Source organism: Pleurodeles waltl, chromosome 7 (genome assembly GCF_031143425.1).
Source record: "Pleurodeles waltl isolate 20211129_DDA chromosome 7, aPleWal1.hap1.20221129, whole genome shotgun sequence".
NCBI lineage: Eukaryota > Metazoa > Chordata > Amphibia > Caudata > Salamandridae > Pleurodeles > Pleurodeles waltl.
The window spans coordinates 1267674225-1267691134 of record NC_090446.1 but is presented as its reverse complement, the minus strand read 5'-3'; the positions used below and the strand labels follow the sequence as shown (position 1 = coordinate 1267691134).

At 46.1% G+C, this 16910-nt stretch overlaps 1 protein-coding gene across 6 annotated transcripts in view; it reads left to right on the top strand.

Moving 5' to 3' along the window:
* The window catches only part of LOC138246155 (zinc finger protein 514-like), a 105340-nt gene that overhangs the window by 74983 nt on the left and 13447 nt on the right, over positions 1-16910 (top strand). The gene's annotated exons all lie outside the window — the stretch shown is intronic.

The following is a 16910-nucleotide window of genomic DNA, read 5'->3' as shown; positions in this document are numbered from 1 at the left end:
CATTAAATGTAACAAACTAAATATATATATATATATATTTTCTTTTTTAAACTTTGACACCCTTAGTACTCTCCTGCAAACGCAACAACCTGCCAAAAATAAAGTGTAAAAATATTATAACTATAATATTATAAGCAACTAAAATGAACATTAATTACTTAAAACACACACATAACATTACAAAAGAATACAAATTCCATATTATAGACACATATATTTAAAAACTCAATATTCTCACCTGCAATATTCTGTACCATGCTATTCTTGTCACCACCATTCTTGTTTATTTTTTGATGAAATATTGGGTGACTCAGTATTAATGCAATCCACTTGTGTGACATTTCCCTGATAAGCTCTTACTTGAGAATTTTAGAAAATTTCAGGAAAGTGGTTTCATCATGACCTGCAGTTAAGTGGTTCAACTTGGCAGTTAAGTGGTTCAACTTGGCTCAGTTATGTTTGTTTGAATACAGGAGTAACACAGGAATGCTTATGGGAGTCCCAGCAGTTTTTCTGTATTCAGTGAGCTATTCATAATCTCTATAAACACCTGGGAACCACATGCCTAGTTTTTGCACCCAAAAAGAAGGAAAGAGTTCACCAGGGATCTCTGTGATGTTCGTCCCTCTATTTATCTTTCCGATCTATGTAGCCTTGACCTTTCTGAGGAGAAAGATAGGTGGCAATAATAACATATGTTGATTATTCCTGTATAACTTCAAGAGAATTAAGAGAACCCCTATATTTGACTCCAGTGTGCTTGTGGGAGTTTTTTTTCTTTCACAGATCGAGCCAACCTTCTAAAGAAATCCTGAGTAGCCTGATTGAGGCAAAGCTATGTGCAACTAATGTTGCTTCTCGTATATCCTAGATTTATGTATTTTTGCATTCAGAAAAGATTTTGCCTGTTATGCATTGTGCCTGTAAGTAGTTTGCATGCTAGTACAACTTTTTCTTAAGACCCCAGCACAGACGTTTGCTATTTTGTAGCCATGATACACATTTTATATTTTCACTGTACGAGAGCCTCTGAATATCCCAGTTGGAATGGTGGGGATTTTTCACATAGCAAGTCCTCTCTTGGTGGTCATACTTGTTTACGCACACTTTCATAGTTTATTATACCGATGGAATCAAAACAATTAACAAGTAGAGGTTTGTGTATTGACTACATCAATATTTTTCAGGTTTTATTCTGGAACCCTCTTATTAATGTGTTGTCCCAATTGATGTTCAGAGCTGCTAGACAGAAGAGCATGATCTGACAAAGTAAAACGCCTGGGTGAAATAAACCTACAATGGTTAGAATATCCTACTGTAGCAGGAAAGGAACACACAGTACAAGTTTGTAAAACTGTTGTAGTATTTTTCCATTAAAAGGGAGTCATTTTGTTTAGGGCATTCTGACATCAAAAGATTCTGAAATTGTCTTGCCTCACAGCTTCACTTGAGGTTTTTTTTTTGTGCAGATTAAAGGTCTGAACTCTGGATAGTTCACAGGTTTAAGCAGAGAGCTGTTCCCATGCATGGTGCACACCTACACCACCAGCAACACCCTAAATCTGTCTACCTCAGACTATTGTCTATTTTTGTAGGGCAGGTTTTTCAGATTTCTTAGAAATGCTGTTAACAGAGAACCGCTGGGCACATGGCTATTATTGAAGGGTGTTGTTAATATTATTGAAGTGTTCTTTTGACCAGTCTTTGAGAGATTTTACACTTCCTTGTAGTCTATTTTCCTATGTGCCTTTGAGGTTTTTTTCCCTCGGTACGGCCCATTTGTCTGTAGTTTATTTTACTATGAGAGTGCTTCTTATGGTATTGTGACGTGCAAATTATGTTGAAAGGTTGCAATAGTGCATGATTCTATGATCCCCTCTGGTCAGTTATTCATGCCTGTATACTGGCCTGTGGATATCTATTCAGCTCCCTGTGAACCTCTCACTTGATGTTTGCCCGCATTTGCCCATAGGAGACTTTCTTTTGGATGCAGCAAGTCTTTATTTGAAGTTGTACCATGGATGCTGTTGAAAAGATTTGCATACATACAGATATCAGAAATGCATGTTTTCCCTGCTACCTGTAAATCCAATGTGGACTTTGCAGGTTTTAGAAGGTTAGGGCTTTCAGGGAAAGAAAAAAACAAATTGTTTTGCTGAGATGGTTGCTCATTGTTAAGTCTGCTTGGTAGTTCTTCTTTTAATGGAGTATATGTGGTCTATACCGCATATTGCTTTTGGAGCCGTTTCATCCATGTCAGACAATTCAGTGTTGTTATTCTTGTCTGCGAAGCAGTTAATTCTGCCTTGCTCTCTAAACAGTGAGATACCTAATTAGAGCTCATGCATGGTATTTTCCTCCTTTTTGCCCGAGAATTACCTAATCCAAAATTGTGACAACCCTACAGACATTAAAGAGGCCATGCTGGATCTTATCAACTAGTTGATAATCCTGTTCTAGTGAACTGGTCTGATAACTGTTGGGTCTCTTTCTTGAATTCTTTGACCAAATGTACCATTTATTGCAAACACAAAGGACAGAAATGTGGCATTGCCACCTTTACAACATAAATCAATGTGAGCTCTATGCTTCTCTCAAAGCGACTCTTCCTCTCTTTTCGGGATGTCTCAAGGACAGCAATGCTCTTACTAACATCTGGGAGGGGTATACTGTGATTGCTGATTGTACGTGATCAGCTCCATAGTGGGTCTTGGAGTTGAATAAAAGGAACAAAGGTGGTCATTACAACCCTGGCGGTCTGTGTTAAAGCAGCGGTAAAACCGCCAACAGGCCGCCGGAAATTTTTTTGGAATCACGGCCGTGGGAGGAAACCGCCAACATAGACAGCCACTTTAACACTCCGACCGCCAAGGCGGTACAAACAAACACCGCGGCGGTAACTGCCAACAGACAGGCGGAGGACAATGTACCACCCACAGAATTACAACAGTCCAATCCGCCACCTTTTCCGGGGCGGATTCACCGCGAACAAAAACACGGCGTAAACAGGACTTGGAAGGGAAAACGCTCACCTCTACACACCCCACGAGGAATCAGGAGGCCAGGGAACCTGAGCTCCACATACTGCCAGCCTTTATCTTCCTGCTTCTCTACCAGGAACAACAAAGACGGCGGCGAAGACCACGGTGAGTACTGCACCTACGACACAGGGGAGGGGGAGGGAAAAGAGAGTGACACACACAAGCAACACCCCCACCCCCACCCTCACCCACGACAACACACACACTAATACATCATGATACATTACAGTTACACCCCCCAACTCTCCCGGGAAGAATGCAAGGACGAAAGGAAATGAGTCGAATGATTGCAATATATTCAAATACATGAATCAAAAATATATACATATATAAAGATATTCACACTATAAACAAATATATACACCAAGAATACAAGTCCAAGGGATTCCACCATCATAGTCTGTGGACCACTGGGCCCAAAATGCATGGGCGAGGCCCACACAAGATACCCGAACAAGACGGAGAGAACACTGCTGGGGCATCAGATAGAAATAAAACAGGCACCTCAGGGGGAAGGGAAGGGGGGCACCTCAGCCGGATGAGTGCACGACGCCAGATCCACGAGCGGGCTCCATGCCCATTGATGTATCCTGGGGAGTGCAAAGCCACAGTCTCTCAAGTCTCTCCAGTGGGTTGTTTGCCCACTGATTTATCCTGGGGAGTGCAAAGCCACAGTCTCTCAAGTCGCTCCAGTGGGTGGGTTGCCCACTGCTTTATCCTGGGGAGTGCAAAGCCACAGTCTCTCAAGTGGATAACAGTCTCCACTGGTTCTGGAGGGGGCTTTGTGCCCAGAGTGCTTCATCCTGCCAAGGACTGAGGTAGTGGATGTCAATCTCCACTGGTTCCGGAGGGGGCTTTGTGCCCAGAGTGCTTCATCCTGCCAAGGACTGAGGTAGTGGATGCCAATCTCCACTGGTTCTGGAGGGGGCTTGGTGCCCAGAGTGCTTCATCCTGCTCATGGCGGCCTCAGTAGCGTCGGAATCTTTGGCGCTCACTGGCCTGCGGTGCTTGTTGCGGCGGTGTCCTGTTCAGCGGTGCTGGTGGCGGCGGTGTCCTTGGCAGCGGTGCTGGTGGCGGCGGTGTCCTGTTCAGCAGTGCTGGTGGCGGCAGTGTCCTTGGCAGCGGTGATGGTGGCGGCGGTGTCCTTGGCAGCGGTGCTGGTGGCGGCGGTGTCCTTGGCAGCGGTGCTTGTTGCGGTCTTGTCTGCCATGCAGGTTTTCCCAGACTTGCCGGTTTTACTGTGCCCCTTCCCCACCTTGGATGGTGGCGCAGCTGTCTCCACACTCCCAACTGTACCCCTGGGAGCTGCTTTGGTGGCAGATTTCTTTCCTCTCTCCCGCCGAGCACTGGCCAACTTTTTCTGCTTTTGAGGTGGGGGACTGTCCGTGCTCTGGCTCCTTGCACACTGGCTGCCCTGCTGCCTGGCGCACTCCAGAAGCCGGTTACTGCTGGCACCACTGTTCCCGCCGATGTTGTGGCAGAGGCGCTGGGTTGGGACCTAGAGAGGCGGGCCCTAGGAGACTGAAGGGGTGGGGGAGGTGAGGGAAAGAGGTCAAGGTTGGACAGGAAAAGTTTTTGGGGCACACTGGGACGAGTAGATGGAGGGGGTTTGGGAGTGGAGGAAAAGGTAGTGGTTGTAGGAGGTGTACGTTTGCTGACTTTGGGTGAAGGTGCATGGGCTGGAGGCTGTTGTGAGGTGGATGACTGTTGGGTGTGTGTGTGGCTGCATTTGTGTACCTTGGGAGGTGGGCTCACAGACACACTGGGAGAGGACACAGGGGATGTGTGAATGGTAGTGGGGGTGGTGAGTGCACGTGAGCGGGGTGTGGTGGTGGGTGTGCTGGTGATGGAGGTAGTGGCTGATGATGTAGTGCATGCAGGTGTGAGTGGAGACGAGATAGGGAGGGAGGAGGGAGACGAGGAGGGGGACACAGTGGAGGCAGTGGATGTTGGTATGTCTGCATGTGTATGATGCTTGTGTGAGTGCTTGTGGGATGTGTGGTGCTTATGTTTGCCTGAGCTTCCCTTGTGTGTTGACGTGTGTGCATGCTGGTCTGATGGTGTGCTTGGGATAGGCTGAGGTACAGGAGTTTAGGTGGAGGAAGTTGGAGGAGGGAGGCTAGAAACAGGGACAATGGATGCCATCAGTGCTGAGGCCAGAGTCTGAAAAGCTTGCTGGTGGGCTTCCTGGCTAGAATGAATGCCCTCCAGGTATGCCTTGGTTTGTTGCAACTGCCTCTCTACACCCTGGATGGCATTCAAAATGCTAGCTGCCCAACAGTGAGGGACCTGAGGAGGTCAATGGCCTCTTCACTGAGGGCAGCAGGGGTGACAGGGGCAGGGGCTGAGGTGTCTGGGGCGAAGGAGATGCCCACCCTCCTGGGTGAGTGGCCACAGGGCAAACGCTGAGGCGCTGCTGGGAAGGCGGTGCTGGTAGGGGGGTGGCGGCTGTACTGAGCAACACCATCAAAGAGCATGCCTAATCATACCACCAATATTCTAAAGAAATCCGTCTTTATCTACTAGCCTCCACTCCAGCCGATGTGGCGCTTGTAGCGCAGGCTCTAATTCTGGATGACTGATCGCCATCCAAAATTTAACCATAGAAAAAACAGGTTCGGTGGCATGTGTAGCTGCAGATACACATGCTGTGCATAGTCCGCCGTCTGGTGTTGGGTCGGAGTGTTACAAGTTGTTTTTCTTCGAAGAAGTCTTTTCGAGTCACGAGACCGAGGGACTCCTCCCACTTCGGTTCCATTGCACATGGGCGTCGACTCCATCTTAGATTGTTTTTTTTCCGCCATCGGGTTCGGACGTGTTCCTTTTCGCTCCGTGTTTCGGGTCGGAAAGTTAGTCAGAATCAACGGAAAATTTGTCGGTATTGTTTCGTTCGGTATTGGGATAGTTAGGGCAAATCGACACCGAGCCTTAAAGAGCTCCGGTAACCCTTTGGGGTATTTTCGATCCCCCGTCGGGGCCTGGTCGGCCCGACCACGTGCAACATCGAGACTGATGGAACGGACCCCGTTCCGATTCTGTCCTAAATGCCACAGTAAATATCCTTATACAGACCAACATTTGGTCTGTAACTTGTGCCTGTCCCCCGAGCACAAGGAAGAGTCGTGTGAGGCCTGTCGCGCGTTTCGGTCGAGAAAAACGCTCAGGGACCGAAGAGCCAGGAGGTTGCAGATGGCTTCCACGCCGACAGGACAACAAGGGTTCGAGGAGGAGGAAGAAGAAGAAACTTTCTCCATCCGCGATTCGGATTCTGAAGAATTCGACGTCGACGAGCAACCAACCGTGAGTAAGACGTCGAAAGAAAGATCACACGAGAAAACAGACAAAGCCCAGGGGACGCCACTGCCAACAGGCCATGGCATAACCCATAAAGTAGGTGACCGTCCATCGGCACCGAAAAAGGGCGAGCTGGTGCCGAAGTCGTCCGACTCAGGTCGAGACACAGGCACGCAACACTCTCGGGACCGAGAGAGTGGTGCAGAAAAGGCTCGACACCGAGATAGCGGCACCGAAGCTACTCGACACAGATACAGCGGCACCAAAACTGCTCGGCACAGAGATAGCGGCACCGAAGATGGTCGGCACCGAGAGGCCAAGACACCGAAAAAGAGAAAGATCTCGTTGGAGCCGAAAACAACGAAAGACACGGTTTCGGTGCCAAAACACCCGGCAACCGAACCAAAAACCAGTTCCTACTCAGAGGAACAATCACTGTCCTCCCAACTAAAAAGACACAGATTTGAGGAGGAATTACAAACTACAGAGGTAGATCACACGTAAAAGCGGATCTTTATCCAAAGGGGTACAGGGAAAATCAGCACTCTTCCCCCAATCAGAAGGAAAAGGAAACTTGACTTCCAGCAACAAGACAAGCCACCACAAGCAAAGGTGGTAAAGAGGGTAACTCCACCACCCTCTCCACCACAGTCAACTCATGTATCACCGGCACAGACTCCACCACAATCACCAGCTCATACCACCATGAGCCAGGATGATCAGGCAGCATGGGACCTCTATGATGCTCCAGTATCGGACAATAGTCCAGAGTCGTACCCGACTAAACCCTCACCACCTGAGGACAGCATATGCACAGGTGGTAGCTAGGGCAGCCGAATTTCATAATGTATCTCTACAATCGGAGCCTATTGAGGATGACTTCCTCTTTAACACCCTGTCCTCCACCCACAGCCATTATCAAAGCCTTCCCATGCTCCCGGGAATGCTAAGGCACGCTAAACAGATTTTCAAGGAGCCTGTTAAAAGCAGAGCAATAACTCCAAGGGTGGAGAAAAAATACAAGGAACCGCCCACAGACCCTGCTTTTATTACGTCACAACTGACACCAGATTCAGTAGTCGTAGGAGCAGCTCGTAAAAGAGCCAACTCGCAGACATCAGGCGACGCACCACCTCCGGACAAGGAGAGCCGCAAGTTTGATGCAGCTGGGAAAAGGGTTGCAGCACAAGCTTCAAATCAGTGGCGCATCGCCAACTCGCAAGCACTCCTAGCGCGATACGACAGGGCCCATTGGGACGAGATGCAGCATCTCATCGAGCACCTCCCCAAAGAATTCCAGAAACGAGCGAAACAAGTGGTTGAAGAGGGGCAAAATATCTCCAACAACCAAATACGTTCTTCTATGGATGCAGCAGATACAGCTGCAAGAACAATAAATACTGCTGTGACAATAAGGAGGCACGCATGGCTGCGCACATCTGGCTTCAAACCTGAGATACAACAGGCAGTGCTCAATATGCCGTTCAATGAACAGCAATTGTTTGGCCCAGAAGTGGACACTGCAATTGAAAAATTAAAAAAGGACACTGACAGCCAAAGCCATGGGTGCACTCTATTCCCCGCAGGGGAGAGGCACATTTGGCACATTTCGCAAAACAACTTTCAGAGGAGGGTTTCGAGGTCAAGCCACAGAAGCCAGCACCTCACAAACAAGACCACCTACCTACCAGGGACAATATCAAAGGGGTGGCTTTCGAGGCCAATACAGAGGGGGCCAATTCCCAAGAAACCGGGGAAAGTTTCAAGGTCCCAAAACCCCTCAAAATAAACAGTGACTCACTGGTCACACAACCCCTTCACACAACACCAGTGTGGGGAAGACTAAGCCAGTTCCACAAATCATGGGAGGAAATAACAACAGACACTTGGGTCTTAGCAATTATCCAACATGGTTATTGCATAGAATTTCTCCAACTCCCTCCAAACGTCACACCGAAAACACACAATATGTCAAAACAGCATATAGACCTTCTAGGACTAGAAGTTCAAGCATTACTGCAAAAAGACGCAATAGAATTAGTACCAAAAACACAAAAGAACACAGGAGTTTACTCACTGTACTTTCTAATACCGAAAAAGGACAAAACTCTGAGACCAATATTAGATCTCAGAACACTAAACACCTACATCAAATCAGACCACTTTCACATGGTCACGTTACAAGACGTAATACCACTACTGAAACAGCAAGACTACATGACAACGTTAGATCTAAAAGACGCGTATTTCCATATACCGATACATCCCTCGCACAGGAAATACCTAAGGTTCGTATTCAAAGGAATACATTACCAATTCAAAGTGTTGCCATTCGGAATAACAACAGCACCAAGAGTCTTTACAAAATGTCTAGCAGTAGTAGCTGCACATATCAGGAGGCAGCAAATACACGTGTTCCCGTACCTAGACGATTGGTTAATCAAAACCAACTCGCTAACAAAGTGTTCACAGCACACAGATTATGTTATACAAACCCTTTACAAACTGAGTTTCTCCATCAACTATGCAAAGTCACACCTTTTGCCGTGTCAAACACAGCAATACTTAGGAGCGACAATCAACACAACAAAATGGATAGCCACTCCAAGTCCACAAAGGGTTCAAAATTTTCACAAGGTGATACAAGCTATGTATCCAACACAAAAGATACACGCAAAGATGGTATTAAAACTCCTAGGCATGATGTCCTCGTGCATAGCCATTGTCCCAAATGCAAGATTGCACATGCGGCCCTTACAACAGTGCCTAGCATCACAATGGTCACATGCACAGGGTCAACTTCTAGATCTGGTGTTGATAGACCGCCAAACATACCTCTCGCTTCTATGGTGGAACAGTACAAATTTAAACAAAGGGCGGCCTTTCCAAGACCCAGTGCCACAATACGTGATAACAACAGATGCTTCCATGACAGGGTGGGGAGCACACCTCAATCAACACAGCATCCAAGGACAATGGGACGTACATCAAAGAAAGTTTCATATAAATCACCTAGAATTGTTAGCAGTATTTCTAGCGTTGAAAGCATTCCAACCAATGATAACCCACAAATACATTCTTGTCAAAACAGACAACATGACTACAATGTATTATTTAAACAAACAGGGGGGAACACACTCGACACAGTTGTGTCTCCTAACACAAAAAATATGGCATTGGGCAATTCACAACCACATTCGCCTAATAGCACAGTTTATTCCAGGGATCCAGAACCAGCTAGCAGACAATCTCTCTCGGGATCACCAACAAGTCCACGAATGTGAAATTCACCCCCAAATCCTGAATACTTACTTCCAAGTTTGGGGAACACCTCAAATAGATCTGTTTGCAACAAAAGAAAACGCAAAATGCCAAAACTTCGCATCCAGGTACCCACACCGGCAATCTCAAGGCAATGCTCTATGGATGAATTGGTCAGGGATATTTGTGTACGCTTTTCCCCCTCTCCCTCTCCTTCCATATCTAGTAAACAGATTGAGTCAAAACAAACTCAAACTCATACTAATAGCACCAACATGGGCAAGACAACCTTGGTATACCACACTACTCGACCTGTCAGTAGTACCTCATGTCAAACTACCCAACAGGCCAGATCTGTTAACACAACACAAACAACAGATCAGGCATCCAAACCCAGCATCGCTGAATCTAGCAATTAGGCTCCTGAAATCCTAGAATTTGGACACTTAAACCTCACACAAGAGTGTATGGAGGTCATAAAACAAGCTAGAAGACCATCCACTAGACACTGCTATGCAAGTAAATGGAAAAGATTTGTTTGTTACTGCCATAATAATCAAGTCCAACCATTGGATGCATCTCCAAAAGATGTAGTAGGATATTTACTACATTTACAAAAATCAAATCTAGCTTTCTCTTCCATAAAAATACATCTCGCAGCAATATCTGCTTACCTGCAGATTACTCATTCAACTTCCCTATTTAGAATACCTGTCATTAAAGCGTTTATGGAGGGCCTAAAGAGAATTATACCACCAAGGACACCACCTGTTCCTTCATGGAACCTCAACATTGTCTTGACAAGACTCATGGGTGCACCTTTCGAACCCATGCATTCTTGTGAAATGCAATACTTAACGTAGAAAGTTGCATTTCTCATTGCCATCACATCTCTAAGAAGAGTAAGTGAAATACAGGCGTTTACCATACAAGAACCATTTATTAAAATACACAAAAATAAGAACAAATCCAAAATTCTTACCAAAAGTTATCTCACCGTTCCACTTAAACCAAACAGTGGAATTACCAGTGTTCTTCCCACAGCCAGATTCAATAGCTGAAAGAGCACTACATACATTAGACATCAAGAGAGCACTAATGTACTACATTGACAGGACAAAAGAAATTAGGAAGACAAAACAACTATTTATTGCCTTCCAAAAACCTCATACAGGAAATCCAATTTCAAAACAAGGTATCGCCAGATGGATAGTAAAGTGCATCGAAACCTGCTATCTTAAAGCAAAGAGAGAACTGCCTATTACACCAAAGGCACACTCAACCAGAAAGAAAGGTGCTACTATGGCCTTTCTAGGAAATATTCCAATGACCGAAATATGTAAGGCAGCAACATGGTCTACGCCTCATACGTTTACTAAACACTACTGTGTAGATGTGTTATCTGCACAACAAGCCACAGTAGGTTAAGCCGTACTAAGAACTTTATTTCAAACTACTTCCACTCCTACAGGCTGAACCACCGCTTTTGGGGAGATAACTGCTTACTAGTCTATGCACAGCATGTGTATCTGCAGCTACACATGCCACCGAACGGAAAATGTCACTTACCTGTTCGTGGCATTAGTCGCTGCAGATTCACATGCGCCCACCCTCCTCCCCGGGAGCCTGTAGCTGTTTAGAAGTAGATTTGAACATTTGTACACTTGTAAATATATTACATTAAACCTTCATTTTGTACATACGTATTTATTCCATTGCATGGGCACTATTATTAGCATACACAACTCCTACCTCACCCTCTGCGGGGAAAACAATCTAAGATGGAGTCGACGCCCATGCGCAATGGAACCGAAGTGGGAGGAGTCCCTCGGTCTCGTGACTCGAAAAGACTTCTTCGAAGAAAAACAACTTGTAACACTCCGACCCAACACCAGACGGCGGACTATGCACAGCATGTGAATCTGCAGCGACTAATGCCACGAACAGATGTACACTGGGTAAGTGACATTTTCCTTACTACTCATCTCACATCAGTCATGGTCCCTCACAGTTCAGAAATGATTTGACTCTAGCATCATATTTGATTGCTGTCCAACATTTAATGAGAGTACCAAATCTTTAGGATTCACTCTAGATAACCAACGTAATCTACTGAACACATTAACAACATGGCCAACAGTGCTAATCCTCAATTGAGAAGAATCAGAGGCATCAAACCTTTCCTCCTAGAACAGGATTTCAAGGATGTGATAGAAGCGTTGGTATTACCTAGACTGAAATGCAAGTTTGGCGCTCTTTCGGACTTCCAAATTATTCCCATTGCCCAACTTAAGGCTTCTTTACATGCAACAGTTTAACTGATCCTGGGGACTGGATGCCGTCATCCCATTACACTGTTACAGCAGTAGGTAAGCTGGCTCCTTATTGAAGCAGGAGATGCACATACAAACAGGTTTGCATGGTGCATACATTGTTACGCCACAAATCTATTATCCAGCCAGAAGTTAAAGATCTCAAGTGTTTTTCACAAATTCAACAGTTCCAACACACTTCTTCTTGAAATCCGGTCTTCAACAAAAGGTGCAGCATGAACAATTTGTTCTTAGAATGTGCACCCAAGTTATGAAACCCTGTTCCATCCACTCCATCTCCTCTTTGTATGATTTCAATCAATCAATCAGGATTTATAAAGCTTGGCTAATCACCCGATTGGGTATCCAGGCACTTGCAGGTCCCGAAGGTTTATTGGAACAGCCAGGTCTTGAGGGCCATTCGAATCCCAGAAGTGAGGTGATGGTCTGGAGGTGTGTGGGGAGGCTGTTCTAGGTTTTTGCTGCAACATGAGAGAAGGAGCGTCCTCCACTTCTGCTTCGCTAGATGGTGTAGTATGGGCAAGTGAAAGGGAGGCAGAGCATAGTCTTCTAGATGGTTGGTGGTGGTTCAAGCGGTGGATAATGTACGCAGGTCCTTGGTTGTATAGAGCCTTGTGTGCGTGGGTCAGCAGCTTGAATTGGCATCTCTTCTGTACGGGGAGCCAGTGAAGTTACCTGAGGTGGGTGTGATATGGGTTTGTCGGGGGAGGCAAAGGATGAGTCTGACTGTGGCATTCTGTATGGTCTGAAGTCTCTGTAGAAGATGCACAGCGATTCCTACGCAGAGGGTGTCGCCGTAGTCCATTCAGCTGGTGATGAGGGCCTGTGTCACGGTGCGTCTCGTGTGTAGAGGTAGCCATTTGAAGATCTAACGTAGCACGTGCAAAGTGAGAAAGCAGGCGGAGGAGACGACGTTGATCTGGGATTTCAATGTGAGCTTATTGTCAATGATGATTCCGAGGTTTCTGGCATGGTCGGGGGAGTTGGTGTGGGTATTACGTCTGATGGCCACCAGGAGTCGTTCCATGTGTTGCTGCTGTTGCCAAAGATCAGTACTTCCGTCTTGTCTGTGTTCAGCTGCAGGCAGTTGTTCTTCATCCAATCAGTGAAGCTTGTCGTGCATCTGTGGTAGCTGGTTCTGATGATGGAGGGGTCGTCGGTGAGTGAGAGGATGAGTTGGGTGTCATCTGCGTAGGAAATTATGTTGAGACAGTGAGATCAGATGATATTGGCCAGTGGGGTCAAGAGCATGGTGTTTTTCCTTGGGTTCAGAGATGAAAGGTGGGAGGTAGATTTTCTGGGTTCTTCTGGTGAGGAAAGTGGGGATCCATCTGAGCGCATCCCCTCGAATGCCGACGTGGTGGAGTCTTTCGATTAGCATGTGGTGAGATACGGTGTCAAAAGCTGCACGAGATTTAGAAGGATCAAAGCTCCTGTTGATGATTTTTTACAGTACCTTTGATGGGAATGGGAGCAGGGAGATTGGTCGGTAGTTTGTGGGTTCACTGGGGTTGGCGGAGAGTTTTTTGAGTAGTGCTTTGACTTCGGCCTGTTTCCAGGCATCAGGAAATGTTGCGGTGTTGATAGAGGTATTGAACAGGGTGGTGAGTTCCTGGCCAATCCTTTGATTTTCAAGATGTAGTGCGGCAATGGGTCTCTGGGAGCTTCTGAGTGGATGGATTTCATGGTGGATGTGATGTCCTGGGTGGAGAGGATGTTCCAGGTGGTCAGTATGTGGTTTGTGTTGATTACGGTGGTGGCGTATCTGTCAAGGATGTCTGTAGGTGTGGGTTGGGGTTCAAAGTTTCTGTATATGGTTGCGATCTTGTAGTGGAAGAAGTGGGCAAAGTTGTCACACAACTACTGTGAGGGTGTGATGTTTTTGCTGGCAGCTGATTTGGAGAATTCCTTAAGGATATTGAAACATTTGATGTTGTTAGCACTGGTTTGGATGTGTGTGGTAAGGGCTGTCTTCTTTGTTGCCCTCAGCAGCCGGTGGTACAGGTTGAGGGAGGTCTTGAAGGCTGCTCCATCAGAGGAGCCCTTGCTGGCGCGTCATCTCTTCTCCAGCTGTGTGTTGTCTTGTTTCGCTGTTCTGAGTTCTTGGGTGTACCAGCTGGCCTTTTTAGAGGATTTTCTATGGATGTTGCTCTTGATGGTGACGATGCTGTTGGTGAATCGGGCGTTGAAGTTTTTCACTCCCTGTTCAAGGTTGGTGGCGGTAGTGGGGTTGGAGGTGTTGAGGGTGTCAGCCCAGCTGGTCTCTGAGATTTTGTTCCACATCCGGTGGGGGAGCGCTGGTCATCATTTGGGTGGAGGTGCGGGGGCTGGAGATGCTGAAGTGCATGATGGAGTGATCGGTCCATGCGAGTTCTGTAACATGGCTGTATATGGCGCAGGTACTAGAGGTGAAAGTGGTGTCCGTCATGTGTCCTGCGGAATGTTTAGGGTCATGGACGATCTGGGTCAATCCGAGGTTGCTCATAATGTCGAGGAGGTGTGCATTGTAGTTCTCATTGGGGTCATTGATGTGGAAATTTAGGTCACCTAGGAAGATGTAGTCCTTAGAGTCTAATGCTAGAGGTGCAATGAAGTCTGTGATGGTGTTGCAGAAGCTGGAGCGCGGGCCTGGGGGGATCAGTTTACTAGGGTGTTTCTAATGGTTGCTTTGTCATCCATGTGAAGGTTGAAGTAGAGATGTTCCATGGGGATGGTGGTGTTATCGATGGTGCACTGTATGGTCGCTTTGTGTATGATGGCTGTTCCTCCTCCTGGCTTGCTGGTATGGTCCTGGTGAGTGATTTTATCTCTGTTGGGGATCGCTGTGGCAGTGTCTAGGTCGGATGTGGGGTTGAGCCAGGTCTCGGTGAGAAAGACTGTCGGGTGCGAGGGTGGTGTGAGGTCCCATAATTCAGTGGAATGCTTGCATAGTGAGCGTGTGTTGAGATGGGTGCATGCAAGTTGGTGTTTTTGTTCAGTTGGTGTCTGTGGTGTGTTCGGGGTGGGGCTGGTCAGTGGGCTGGTGTGTGTGCTGTGGCAGGTGAAATGGCAGTGGGTGCAGGTAAAGGGTCCTAATGTTTATCATGGGTCAGCGCAGTGGCAATGTTTTGTTGCAACGTCGGGTGTAGAGCTTGGTGATGGTGAATCTTCAAGGGGAGGGAGGGCCAGGGCCCGTGTTTCTTGACGCGGTCCAGGCGTGGACGGACACAGATGGGCTTGCCTTTGGTGGGCCTTTGTCGCACCAACAGCGTGCCCACTGCAGGCCTCTGCTGCATGGTTGCACTGCGGCCTGCATTAAGTAGGTCCTGACGTGGACGGGGCTTCTGTTGGTGGGAGACCATTGCGTGGGAAAAATCCGGTCGGGAAATCCACAGCAGCAAAACCCAGGCAGCTGCGGTGTTACTGGATCAGTCTGGAAAAGCAGGAGCTCAAAAGAAAACGACAACTCTTTGTCCGCTAACGGCTCTTCCCTCCATTTTCTCACTAGAATGCAACTTAAGCGCTATGTGAACGGTTAACTGGAACTGTTTTTCATTTTCTTACCTGAATTGCAATAGTAGATCTTCTAATCAATATGAATTTCCTCTGCCATTAAATTGCCTAGCTTTTTAACCTAACTAATATATATATAATGGTGTATAAATAATCTCTGTATCTATTGGATTTCAGTTGTCAAGGTGCTACTGAACACCTGCTTATTAATGCTTATGTGTTCCTGCCCTGTACTGAGTCACTTTTGTAAAGCACTCTAATGATCTTGGGTATTGTTCCGCCGATATGTAAGGTCCATGGGTCTCCATATATGAATGGCATTTCTTCAGTATTGAATACCTTGACTGACAGGTGTCAAAATTGAGGGGACCTTTTCTAAAGTTATTTCAACTACATTGATTCTATCCTGGAGAGTTTTGTTAAGAATCTTTCATATTTATGCTGTACCTAATGTCAGTTCCTTAGGGAAATGTTTGTTGTGCCTGCAGCAGAAAACCAGGTAGATGGTTTTTCACCTAACTTAATCGAGGAGAATCTCTTATCCTTCATTTGATACTTCATTGTTTTGCGAAAATCCATTGAGTGTTTTTTTTTTTTTTTAACAAACTAAAAAAGGGAAGAAAGCAGTGGTCCAAGTAATCTTCACAGCCGGGCCATCTTGGATTTGCTAGCTCTGTCAATCCAAAATTGGGCAGTATATCTGATTGGACAAGGGGAACTGTTTTCCCTTGGTCTTATTTGGATTCTCAGCAGGGACTGGCAGCAACTGAAAGAGTATGCTTTTGCATCACTGCAGAGCAAGGTAGATGTGGATGGGATGATACCAGAATAGCTGATTCCTAAAAAAAAAAAAAGTTCTCTTTTTGGTTGTGGGATTCAGATTAGTCTATTAATCTTGTAAACACGCAATTTGTTTTGGATAGGTGAATTTTAAAGACCCTCTTTGGTCAAGAATTCTGGGGAAAAATAAAAACAAAAAAAACTTGTAGTGCAACTGCGCACTTCCAAAGGCTTTACACAGTTGAGCATTGTGGACTGTTGAGCTTGGCACATTGCTTGTGTTGAGTAGCCATGCCCTGCTTTGTACCAATCTAATATTCCCTCATCTAAGTTTGGTGAACATCCAGCTGTTCTGGCTGTAGGTGTGATATACCATTTCTCAATGAAATAACCACAGGGTTTAGTACTTTTGGAACCCCCACAATCCCTGTAACTTTTTGTCCCTTTGATTGATCTTCACCAAACTCTCCACGGTCAAGCAAATTAGGATGGAGCTAATGTTAGGGAAGTTTTGTGCACCATAGCCAAATAGCACAAGTGTTATGCAATATTTTCCTACGTACAGAGTGAGATAACAATTAGAGATGCAACTGCAACCGTTGTTCTCTAAACAGTTGTGATGTATTATCTGCACATGTTCAATAAGTGTATTGCTCTGTATGTTTTGTAACATACAATCCTGGATGTAAAGAAAAAAAAAACCTTCATA